The sequence below is a fragment of the Cebus imitator genome, unplaced genomic scaffold, assembly GCF_001604975.1.
Source record: "Cebus imitator isolate Cc_AM_T3 unplaced genomic scaffold, Cebus_imitator-1.0 Scaffold287, whole genome shotgun sequence".
NCBI lineage: Eukaryota > Metazoa > Chordata > Mammalia > Primates > Cebidae > Cebus > Cebus imitator.
Window position 1 is genome coordinate 1,920,425 of NW_016107602.1, and position 13,990 is coordinate 1,934,414.

Below are 13,990 nucleotides of genomic sequence, written 5' to 3' on the forward strand. Positions count from 1 at the left end.
GACTCAACATTGTTCAAATTAATGTGTAGATTGAATACCATTTAGATAAAAATCCCAGGGGCCTTTTTATAAAATGGAAGTTTTTCTTCTATTTTTCTAAAATTCGTATGAAAAGTCAAAAGCTCTATCTAGTAATACCAACAGAATATTATAAAAGAGGAACAATGTTAGAGAACTTAACACCCCCGCCATGACTTTAAGATTTACTTATTATAAAGTTAATCTTAAACAAGACAGTGCAATATTGGTATAAGAATAGACAATAAGTTTAATAGAACAAAATAGAGAGATTCTAAAAATAGACTGACAGGTACATAGTCAATTGATTTTTGACAATGGTGCCAAAGTAATTCAATGGGGAAAGGTTGAACTTTACAACAAATCATATCAGAAAACTGGAACTCCATATGGAAAATGAAAATTAATCTCATTCTTTAACTCAGCCACATGTAAAAATTATCTCAAAATAGACAATAGATTTAAATATAAAAGCCAATGTTATAAAAATTTCTAAAAAAAAAAGAGCATAAGAAAAAATATTTGTGACCTTGGAAAAGGCAAAGATTTCTTAGAACACAAAAAGCACAAACATAAAAAGTTGATAAATCTGACTTCATCAAAATTTAAAACATTTTAATATTCAAAAGTCCCCTTGAAGAAAATGAATAGGCAAGACGGGGACAGGCAGAAAATCTTCACTGTACATGTATCTGAGAAGAATATGTATGTTACAATATAATAGTAAAATAATATAAATCCAATGAGAATGAGTTAAAAGACTTCAAAGTTTTATCAAAGGTATATAAATGGTGATAAGTCATAAAGAAATGTTCAAATTCATTAGTTCTTATGTAAATGCAGATTTAAACTGCATGAGATATTACACACTACTGACACAGCTCAAATTAAAACAATTCCACAGGTAGTGGAAAAGATGTGGCTATAGAGAACCATGAGCATGTAAAATTGTACATCCCTTTGTAAAACATTTGTATAGTTTCATATACAGTTAAATATACACTTACCACAAGACTCAGCATTTCTACCTCTAGTAACTTACCCAAAATATATAATACTAGGAAGGGTAGTGGGGGGCTGGGAAGGAGGTGGGGATGGTTGATGGGTACAAAAAATATAGAAAGAATGAATAAGATATACTATTTGGTAGTGCATCAGGGTGACTATAGTCAATAATAACTGAATTGCACATTTTAAAATAACTTAAAGAGTATAATTGGATTGTTTGTGACTCAAAGGATGAGTGCTAGAGGAGACAGATACCCCATTCTCCATAATGTGCTTATTTCACATTGCTTGCCTGTATCCAAACATCTCATGTGCCTCATAAATTTATATGTACTTACTATGTAGCCACCAAAATTAAAAACAAAGAAAAATATAAAAATAATTTTAAAACTGGACAAAAAAGGAAAAAATACATACCTGTCCACACAAAGTTCTCTCACAGCAACTTTATTCTGTAATTGGAAACAAAGTGTTCAATAGGTGATTATGGGAATCCACACAAATAAATAGTATGCAATGATACTGAATAAATTCCTGATATGTAACAATATGGGTAGCTCTGAAAAACATTATGCTATCAAATGATAGCAGAAACAAAGACTTCATACTATACATTCATTTATATGAAATTCTAATGCAGTTTATATGAAATTCACATTAGTGGTTGGTAACGGAGTGGAGATTACTGGGAAGAGCAGGAATTATTCTGGGGTAATAGAAATGTTCTAAATCTTCACCATGGTGGTAGTTACAAGGGTATATGGATGTAGTCAACCTTCCACAGATTCAACCAACCGAATATTGAAAAATTAAATAACAATACAACGGTAAAAGAATACAAATAAAAATACAGTATAACAACTATTAATATAGCATTTATATTGCATTGAGCATAATAAGTGATCTAGAGATGATTTAAAGTTTATGGGAAGACGTGTGTAGTTTATACAGAAATGCTACACCATTTTGTCTAAAGGACTTGAACATCTGAGGATTTTGACATCTGGAGGACATCCTGGAATGAATCCTCCCCATACATAGAGAGACAAGTGTATATATTTGCAGTGATGGTTACATAGAAACATTTTATCATATATAAATTATACTTCAATAAAGTTGATTTTTCACAAACAGCTTTCAGTTTACTGAGAAAGATATGCATACCTAATAAAACATTAAAGCTAATATATATCATGATATGTTTCTAAAACCATAAGACAGTTACTCATTATACATTTAAGCAGTTATGTTATTGGATTCTTCTGGTTTCATAATTTTTATTTTTGAAATTCTGTCAAAAACGTATATTTAAAAAGCATTAGAATTTTGTTACCACTTTCTCAGACCTACTGCCGTGGTAATGAGAAAGTCATCTTTACTCTTAAGAGGTGCACTGGCTTTGGGCCTAAGGCATCATATCTAAATTAACACAATTTAAAAAATTGTTTTATGTCAAAACAAATAATGAAGGGAGTGGCAAAGCAGTTTTTGAAGAGTATTTGGCCTTTGAAACTGTGCTTTTTATATTGGTATGAAGAAACAAGATGATATCCTACTTCTCCTCATGTAAAAGGATGCTTGGGGAAGCACACCTGTGAACAGTAGTTTGTAGATCTGGAATCAGATACAGAAAACCAGGTTTGTTTACAGTAATGACAATGAGATGGGTGTTTTGAAAGGATTCGTGGTGATAGAAAGTTAAAAGAGTCTTTACCCAGCTTGGGATATGTCTTCCATCTTACCCTTAGTCCCTTAGTCTTTCACCATGTGAAAGGCAGATGATAGACAATGTCATCATGACAAGTAGCATTTAATACACATCAGACAGTCACCAGTCTATTCTCTCATTATTAGAATCTGTACATCACTGTATTCTCTTTAGTGGGAAACAGAATACACAACAAACAACCCCACTAAACCAGATATCCTATACTGATTGATCTCAATTTACAACCTGGTTCTTATATGACCCTGTCTTTCTGCTCTCACTATGTGATATGGCCAGACCTTGCTCTTTGTATCAATCAGCTCTTATTTCTCCAAAGTAGTATTTGTAAGAATCTCAGTAAATAAAGAAATACCTACTCCTCAAGAAAAAGTCAGCAATGCTGTTACTAATGACTAGTACAATCAATACATTAGCATTGCAGACTGAAAATATAGGAGAGTAGAAAGAAAAGTGGTTTTGCCAAAAGTCTGGGAATTGGGTTGACAGGTAGGTGTGTTTCCTGGCTTCCCTGCTTTCTAGCTTTATGATTTTTTGAAACCTACTTTTTCAAATTTCAAATGAGAGTTCTAATATCTGTTAAAGCCTGTTTTTTGAGGATTCAGAGATAAGAAATATAAGCACCGATGGCAGTTCCTAGTATACTGTTTGGTGTATAGTAGCTTTGATTAGCATTACAGATTTTATTAGGAATTAGGATTCCTGACTTCTAATGCTCATGGACAATTACAGCAATGGGCAAATCTTAATTTTACGCCCAAGTTTCCTTCTCTGCAAATTAGAGTATAACACCTTTCCTATCTATCCAACTGAATCATTAAGAGAATCTCATGGGATGGAACTCTGACACTTGCAATGGCTAATTAATAGTATGCCCACTTTCTCTGTATCTGTGGTGGGAGTAGTGAGTGGGAGTCAGAAAAAGTAAAATTTAAAATAATTTTGTTTTCAAATTGGGTCAGAGAGCATTTTAGAGAAGGTAAATGCATAACTGCATAAATTACAAATTTTGAGTAAGACAAGGAAGGTGAGAAATATGATTCTATTAAAATCAGAATAAAAAATTGTGCATTATCCTGAAAGCATACACAAACCTGAAGAACACTGGGCTCCAGAAAATTGTTTTTTAAGATTGTTAGGAAGTGAAACTTGGTTCTTTTTTTTTTTTTTTTTTTTTTAACCTACTTCACCACATACGTACACGCACGCATTCACATGTACAGACACACACGTATTTAATTCCACGTGATTAAGAGCTTTGTTCCTGTCAGTTTCAACATGCCACTGCTTCCCAGAGCTTGGGAAGGCTTTGCAAGGCAGGGCTCCCTAGTTCTTAAATGTCCCTCTTTGCATAACTCTGGTTTCTGAAGAGGAACGCCAGAGGCAAAGTGCACATTGTGTCATTTCCAGGATTTATGGGGAACCAAATGTTTGAGTCAGAAGTTGCCAAGTACACATTTCCTTTTGATTTAAAAGACAGTTAATGTCTAAAGTTGAAAAGAACACAAACGATTATTAATAAAATAGGTAACAGTAACAAACAGCTGAGAAGCAGATCTTTTTTACATGCAGCAGATGATGCTAATTTGCAGTTAGGTAGCTAAAGTGGGATCCTAATAAAATGAGAGTTTTCTGAATGACGGTACAGTAAGGCATTGGATTCTCTTTGATGATAAAGAGACAGATGGGACATTTTGATATGTCACTGGAAAAATCATTTTCTCTAGCTGTACTATAATATTCTGTTTATACCCCTAACTTCAGTGCCACAACGACTTGGCAAGAAGCTACAATGGCTCACAAATGGATGCTTATGGGGGCATTAAATGGTGCAGGCTTAGTTGCAGACTGGAGAAAATGAAGGGACTAATAGTAACTGTAAATGTGGACCTTTCCGATGAATGGTGATATATAAGACTGATGACTAATAAACATACCCTACATGGGAAACATTTGAGTGATGACATCTTTTTTCTTTCACCCTTTTAACTAGTCACAATAGCTGGGATTTTACTTAAGGAATATATGGGAAACAGACTAAGCCCCAAGGCAGATCACCCTGGCAGCTGTAGAAAGAGAAGGCTACACTTTCCCATGTATGTTATCTGCATTTTTCTATTGATTTAACATCTGCCAGGGGGATCAGCTTGGTCCCCTGCAATGCTGTACATTGAATGCCCAAGTCTGGTGGACAACAGTAACTTCCTGTTCTAAGAGAAAAGAGACAGGTCATTCAACTGCGGCCATGAGGCCCCTGGCTCTAGCCATGGCCATGCTGCTTGGTTTTTTTGCACGAATACACCCACAAAGATTCCATGTAATCTTCAGCACAATTCATTTCTAAACTACTTCTTTCCCTGTATCTCAACAAGGAAGATATGTGTACTTCCTTGATATTCATAGGGATATTATGATGATCAAGTGACAAAGTTATTATAATTCTGCAAAGCATAAATCATAATGCAAGACATCATATTATTGGCTAATGCCATTCTCAAACAAATAAAAAATTTCTTTAAATCTTCTCAGTGCCCAGCTCCCTAACGTTTGCCCATAGATATATATTTTGGGTTGCAAAATTAGCTTGGTATGCTATCACTAAGCATGTTCTTACTTTTTTTATCGATTGGTTTCCTCCTATGTTGCTGTACTAGTCCATTCTTTTTTGTTATAAAGAAAGGCCTGAAACTGGGTAATTTATAAAAGGAGGCCTAACTGGCTTATGTCTCTGCAGGCTTTAGGGGAAGCATGATACTGTCATCTGCTGAGCTACTAATGAAGGCTCAGGAAGCTTATAATCATGGTGGAAGATGAGCAGGAGCTAGCGCATCACATGGTGAGAGCACGAGCGAGAGAGAAGTAGAGAGGGAGAGAGAGAGAGAGAGAGAGAGTACGGAGGTGCCACATACTTTTAAACAACCAGATATGATGAGAACTCACTCAGCATAATGAGAACAGAACCAATGAGATAGTGCTAAACCATCCACAAGAAAATCACCCGTATGATTCAATCACTTCTTATCAGGACCGATCTCCAACACTGGGGATTACAATTCAACATCATATTTGGGTAGGTGCACATATCCAAATTATATCAGTTGCTAAAACCAGCCTGGTGCAGTGGCTTGTGCCAGCTACTCAGGAGGCTGAGGCAGGAGAGTCACTTGAGCCCAGGAGCTCGCGTCCAGCTGGGAGACACTGAGAACCCATCTCTAAAAAATAAAACGCACAACTTGCTATTTCTTTCTATTTTTGAACCTAAGTTAGATGGCTCTAAGCACACATGCAAATCATTCCAGTTTTTGGATATTTTCAGAAACTTGCTTTTCTTTCACTAGAAAAAAAATCACTTTACAATAAAAAAAGAACATGTACCTGTTTATCCTCTTCTAGTCATTCCTGGACCATATTCTTGGTCCTACCATCGGAGAAGGGGAGGGGGTATGCCTTTGCTGAGATAGACAGTTCTTCATATCAGCATCAACATAAACTGTTTATTGCCATCTATAGTACCTCAAAGACTTTGGGCCTTCTTATTTTATCTTTACTGTACAATACTCAAAGCAGATTCAAGGGTTCAGCCTCTGTGTTTGAGAGCTAAATGGAAGATGTTAAGGTCAGCATGACTTAACATGACAATCAGGTCAACAGGACCATTTTCAGGACCACGTGCTAATCCTGTGGCCAGCGCAAAGAATAATGCTGTCCCCTCCGCAAAGTTCTTCCTTTTATTACATTTGTTACAAAGACAAAATGTATTTAGCGTCAAGATTGCCTATTTACAATGATGTGGAAAAAGAAATAATAAAGTTATTTTAAAAGTTCTTCCTCCCTACTCTCCATTCTCCACCATTACCCTGCCCAACTACATAAACATTAAAATCCAATCTAGCCCTTATTGTGAGACTTAGGAAGGCATGTTTCTATTGGCAACCAAGTTCCTTAACATCACTGCACACTGACTAGAAAGGAGTCAGGGTTGACGAAAACACAAAGGTAAGATTTGTTCTAGATGATTTATTCTGCTATGATTTCTTCCAAAACTCCCTACCCCCAAAACACACACACCCTTTTTTTTCCCCCTTAAATAAATAATGAGCTTTGGAAGTCCTTTAACCTGTTTTTCTTATAGACATCTTTCTAAAAGAAAATAGAGACAGTATATTCTGGAAGTTTATATAAGTTCCAAAGAAGGAGTCGCTCTGGTGCAGTTTCAACCCTCACTACAGCAGGTTTCTTTATGGTGAGTATGACAAAGGGCAGGCTGTGCTGCAGAAACGCCAGCCATCTCTGTGTTCAGAAACCTTCTATCACTCTTCTTGATTTGACATGAAATATTAAACACCAGTTACCAGCAAAAACTTATTGAACACAGATGTCCGCTATCACTTTCAAATTGCTAAAGTCAATTTAGGTTTATATATTTTCTTTGCTTCAGCATTCGCATGCAACGCAAATGTTCTGTGACAGTAATGATTTCGCAATATACCCCTTCAATTAGGAAAGCACGTTGTATATGTGTTTTCATTTTTAAAATGCCTATTTTTTTTTTTTCATTCTGAAGCTCTGTGTCCCTCAATAATAATGGGACCTTGGATTGAAGAATAAATAAAAAGAAAGAGCTCCACCTACTGATTCATTTTACAAACGTTTTTTTCTGTTCTACTTGAATTGAAAATGCTCTTTGGCACAACAGGGACCTTGTGAACATGTAACTCAAACTGTTTGGTTTGGGGGAAAAAAAAAAGATACAGGAGTTGCCCCCATGGAAAGGAATTGGTTAGAATGGAGCTCTTTCTGTCCCTGTGACTCAAAAAACCTCCCTCCCCTTTTTCTGTGCCCCTCAGAAGACCTAATTAATAAGTCTGCTTCAGGTTTAGTGCTCCCCAGGGATATGGGTTAACTGTGGCATTCCCCTTAACAGAATTCTGGCGAGTCACACATTTTGCTCTATTACAATAATCGTATTCATGTCACTGGCTGCCCCTTCCTTCTGAAGGACTTGGTGGGCGCCCTTTGAAAGGATTTACAGGGCCATTTCCCCCACTGGTGAGGCTGGAATTGTTCAGTGCCTACCACACTGCTCCCTGAGCCCCACCAGTGCCTAGACTCAAGTGATTTCATAGGGAAGTGAAGAAAAACATCCACTGGGAACCTGGGGGTAACTGAAGGAGGCCAAGGGTAATTACTTGAGGAGGAACCGCCTGGGCTGGCCCCTGGGGGTGCTGGTTGGGAGCAGCAGCTGAACCATGGCCTGTTGTGACGTCTGCCAGCTCTGGCCCTGTTAGCTCAGTTGCTCAAAAGCTTCCAGAACCATTTTAAATTCCTGCCTGGGAGACTCTTTTAAGGATGTGTCCCCAGAAGTCTCTCATTATATGCTAACCCATGAAGTTTTCTTGTTGTATCATATCAGACAGATGTGACTTATTGGGGGAATATTCTTTTTTTTTTTTTTTTTTTGAGACGGAATCTCTCTCTGTCACCCAGGCTGGAGTGCAGTGGCACGATCTCAGCTCATTGCAACTTCCACCTCAATTGGGGGAATATTTTAACCTTTTGAGGGGTCATTGTGTCCTGGGCCTTCCAGCTTAGACTCTACTTTCTACATTATAAAATTTCTTTTAAGATGAACAAACCCTAGACTGTATTCGTCTCACACATTTGCGTAGTGACTATAGAAAATATTACTAACGGGCAACAAGATGGTATCTGGAAACACACAATGGAGTAGTTTAGATTAAAGTCCCCTATCTTTGAACCTGTCTGCTCAGTCAAGCATTCCATAGACATGATTAACTAACCATAGGACCCAGGTATTCAAAGTCTGAATATAAAATGTTTATTCTTCCCCCAAATGAATCACATATCACCTATCACTGCAGAGTTGCCAAACTCTATGGTTTTCTTGTCACACATAAATTCAATAGCTGACCACAGCCAGGGACAGAGATTTCTTATAAATCAAATAACTACAAACATTAGAGAGAGAGGGAGGGGGCCCACTGCCACATTTCAGTCAATCAAAAATATGTGTAATGAGAGTCTACTTTGTTCAAGGTGCTGTGCTTGGTGCTATGGGGGTATTTAATAAAATATGACTGGCCCTAACTTTGAAGCAAAGAAATATCTACCTCACATTGCTGCTATGAGGACTGTATGCAGTTACCCAGCCCAGTGCCTGGCACATAGTCGGTGATAGGTAAATGGTCACTATTATCTTTGCTAGTAATGTTTAGACAATATTTAATATTTAATATTTAATATTTAGACAATATTAAAAAAATAAAAGAGATGCCCAAAATGGAAGAGAGAAGGGATTACAAAATTGTTGACATAGACACTAATTGTTTTGAGATCAGAAAAAAAGGAAAATTCCTGGAATCCGAAATAGGTTAGTTTCATGCAAATTATATTTTGGCCCTAATTACAATTTATCATTTTGGAAAGCTTATTAAGTTCTAGGTGCTAGGCTGAGCTATTGAAAATTTCATCTCTTTATGACTTTCACAATCAAATGATGTAGGTTTGATCACCCCTATTTTACAGATGAGAAAATGAGGCTCAGGGAGGCTTAATCACAAAGGCCTGGCACTGATGCACATGGTTTTTCCACCTAATCAAACTGTCTCCATCATAGAATTACATTCTATTAGAGCTAGAAGGAAATGCAGAGGCAAGCTTGTTCTAATTGCTAACTTGACAGGTAAAGAAGCAGAGGTCCAGAAAAGAAAAGTGATTTGCACAAGTTCACACACATTTAACTAGTGACATGACTGAAATTAGAAACCAACTTGATTCCAAGTTGGTGTCATTTTCAATACTTTCACATTTTTCCAAATGAATCTTAAATCAATAGCACTTTTAAATACAAATGTAAAAAGACTGCGCTAAGAAAAAATCTTTTGCTTCACGTCAATTTTACATTACCTGTCTTCTTTGCTGCATAAATACTTAATGATTTCCTATTTCTGAGAAATCATTGTCTACCTCACATTCCACTCCATTTCACAACCTGCACACCCCGAACACTCACAATACACATGCCCTATTTTAATTCAGAAGGTAAAATGCAGGCTACATTTATATCCCAGCATGCGGGGCTTCTTTTTAAGCGCAGGCTTAATTGAACCATCCCTCTCCAAACTCATTTTTCTTTGGGATTTGGAGCTAATCTCTTTACTCAGAACTCTGCAACCTAGGACAAGTATGACAAATATCTACTAACAGATATTAATAATTGATCACAGAATTCTTTTGCCCTTCGCCCACGAATGGTCCCAAACTCAATCAGAATACCAGTCAATTAGATTGTCAAGTGAGATGAAAACTTTTTGTTCTCCCTAATCCTTTTCCTTGGTCTAAAATGATTATACGCCTTTACGCCCTTTTGTTTCTGTTATAGTGCTCTACCACTTTCTAATGTTGCCTCAAGCACAAAAACACATCCAAAAATCAGTAGTTAATTTGCTTGATCTTATCTTTCAGTTCTTGAATTCAATCCTTTTTTACTTTTTTGAAAGTGTAATTGTTTGTCAGAAAGCAAACACCTGTGTGACCAACAAGACCACAAAACGAAATGTTGTCAGTGTCCTTTGTGCCCCCTCTCAATCACTGCCTCTCTCTTAAAGTTACCAGTGCTATAAATGCTAGGATAATTATTTCCGCTTTGGTTTATACCATCTAAGCTGGCATTGTTAAACATTTCCTTTTGTCCTGTTTTTGAACTAAATTTAAATTGAGTCATACTATACATACATACACATATCTGTATGTGTGTATCAATGTGTGTACTTAAATTGTATTAGTGTGTGTATGTAAATTGAGTCATACTATACATACACATATACGTGTGTGTGTGCGTATGTGTGTGCGCGCGCACTTAGTGCCTTTTCAGTTGTTTTTTCCTTTTTTCTATTGGGTTGTCTGCCTCCTTGTTATTAACATATGGACTTCTTTATACGATCAGGAAATAAGTTCTTTACCAGTAATATGTGTTGAAAGTATGTTTTGCCTTTTCACTTTTTTTTTTTTTTTGGGACAGTTTTACTCTGTTGCCCAGGCAGGAGTGCAGTGGTATGATCTCGGCTCACTGCAATCTCTGCCTCTCAGGTTTAAGCAATTCTCCTGCCTCAGCCCCAAGCAGCTAGCTGGGACTACAGGCAAGTACCACCATGCCTGAATAATTTTTTTTTTTTTTTTTTGAGAGAATATCTCGCTGTGTCATCAGGGTGGAGTGCAGTGGCAGGATCTCGGCTCACTGCAACCTCCACCTCCTGGGTTCAAGCAATTCTTCTGCCCCAGCCTCCCAAGTAGCTGGAACTGCAGGCGCGTGCCACCATGCCCAGCTAATTATTGTGTTTTTAAAAGAGACGGGGTTTCACCATGTTGGCCAGGATGGTCTCGGTCTCTTGACCTCATGATCCACCCACCTTGGCCTCCCAAAGTGCTGTGATTACAGGCATGAGCCACGGTGCCTGGCCGATAATCTTTGTATGTTTAGTAGAGATGGGGTTTCGCCATGTTGACCAGGCTGGTCTTGAGTTCCTGACCACAAGTGATCTGCCCACCTTGGCCTCCCAAAGTACTGGGAATATACGCATGAATACACACCGGCCGCTTTTCACTTTTTAGTGGTATATTTCAACGAACAAAAATGTCCAGTTTTTACATATAACCAAATTTATCAATCTTCCTCTTAAAGTTAATAATTTTGTTTTCTACTTAAGAAGTTTTTGCCTATAGAGATATTATAAATATATTCCACTATATTATCTCTTAGATGCTTTGCTATTTTCCTTTGCACATGCAAATTTTCAATACATATGGAATTGATGTTTGGGTTTTATGTAAAGCAGAGATCAAGCTTCTGTCATTTTTTTATTTGCATAGTATATTTTTCCAGTACATTGCTAAAAACAGCACCACACCACCATATCCCCAGTATTATAGTACCACTAATGTTGTAAATCATGTCTATCTCTCTCTCTCTCTCTCTCTCTCTATATATATATATATATATATATATATATATCAGCCTGTTGATGGGTTCTCGATCCTATTAATTTGATTACTTGTATCTTTATAAACCAATACCATACTCTTTCAATTACTGTAGCATTTTAAGTTTTGACATAGTAGAACAACGCCAACCATTATTGGTTAGTTAAGTTGGGGGTAAGTCTGCAGAAAACACAAAGACGGAACATCAGAGAAAGAATGAAATGTCCAGGGCTCAATCCTTGAACCACTTCTCTTTTTTGCCTACACATTTTCTAGGTCATCTCATCTGGTCTCATGGTTTGAAATATCATCTGTACACTAATATATCAAATTTTTATTTCTCCAGCCTGAACTTCTCTGAATCCTGAACTCAACTCTCCAAGAGTCTAAACATCCACTTGAAATTCCAAGAGTCATCTGAAATTTAACATGTTTCAAGCTGCCTCCTCATACCTGACTCTCTTCAATAAAGTTTTAGCTCTTTTTGCAGTCATTTCCCTCTCAGTTAAATAACAATTCAATTATTCCATAAATCTTGGTATCATTTTAAACTCTCTCTCACACTCTGCACCCATTGCATCAGCAAATTCTTTTTGGTGTTCATGAAATTATACCCCACATTAACAACTTCTTCCTACTCCCACTGCTGACACTGTGGTTTAAACCACCATTTTCTGTTGCCAGCTTCCAGCTGGTCTCTCTGCCTCTGCCTGAGGAGAAGTCTCCCATAATACCTGATAACTCTCTGATTTCATCTTTTACCGTTTCCCCTCTTACTCTCTCTTTTCCAACTACCTTAGCCTCAGACATTCCAGGCACGTTGCAATTCCAGCATGTTGGTGCTTTCACTTGAGTTTTTCCCTCTGCCTGGAACATCATCAGTTGTCTCCCTGCAGACAGCTATGTATCTGAATTCCTTATTCCCTTCTGCCCTTTACTCCAAAGTTATCATCTTAGACCATTTCTGGATACCCTATCTAAAACTTCACAGTCTGACATCCTTTTATATTTATTTTTATGCCCTATTTTTCTCCCAAGCACCTTTCACATTTAGCATACTGTCTAACATGCATATGTTACTTATTTATAGTACTTATGGCCAGGAGGAGAATACGGTAAATGTCCACATAAGTGAGTTTATAAATCTGGTTGGTTGAGGAGTCCATAATCTACTCTATAGAATGTGCCTACACAATATTTCCAAAGGGCTTGGCTGGAATCACCTGATTTCTTTGAACAATGTTTTGAAAAAATTCTTCATGATCGTTCATGCCTGTGCTTTATGAACATATTTGGACACTCTGCCTTTTAAATATAGTTGAAAGTGAGAGGATAGAGAGGTAGAATGGTGACAAGAAGAGAAAAATATGCATATGCAAGTCCAATGCAAGCTCACTTGAGCTTAAAAATCCTTGGGAATTTAAAAAGTAGTTGAAAGTTTTATCTACAGGTTCAGTTATGATGGTGTCAGTGCAAATGTAGTAAAGCCTGAAATCTGATTGGCTTTATAATAGGGCCAGTTAGTTAATTCCAGGTCACTTGCAGTAAATGTAAGTTACAGTGTTAGAAGAAAATATTAGCACTATCCAAGCCCTACCACTCTCATATGAGGCACTCAATGAGTGAGGTGACTTTCTAGATGAACAAAGAGGCATTTTGGATTCAAATTCAAAGACTTTGTCTGTTATGGATTAAATTATGTCTCCCCAACAAAGGTATTGAAAGCATTATCCCCAGTACCTGTGACTGTGATCTTTACTTGGGAATTGTGTCTTTGCAGATGATCAAGTTAAGATAAGGTCATTAGAATAGAGATTAATCCAATGTGACTGGAATCTTTATAAAAAGGAAATTTGGACACAGACCAACATGTGCATGGAGAATGCCATGTGAAGATGAACACAGTGATCAAGGTGATGCATCTACAAGCCGAGGAATGCTGAAGATTGCCAGCAAACCACAAGAAGCGAGGCAAGAGGTATAGAAGGTTCTTTCTCACAGCCCTGAGGACCAACCCTGCCAGCCCTTTGATCTCATACTTTTATCTTCCAGAACTATGAGACAGCAAATTTCTGGTGTTTTAGCCACCCAGTTTGTGTTACTTTGTTATGGCAGCCCTAGGAAACGAATACAGTCCCTATTCTTTCATAAAACGACTTGAGTAAATAATATTTGACTTGTGACCATGTTCAAAGGAAAATAATTTTCATCGAGTAAGACTGGCAAGCATTGAATCAT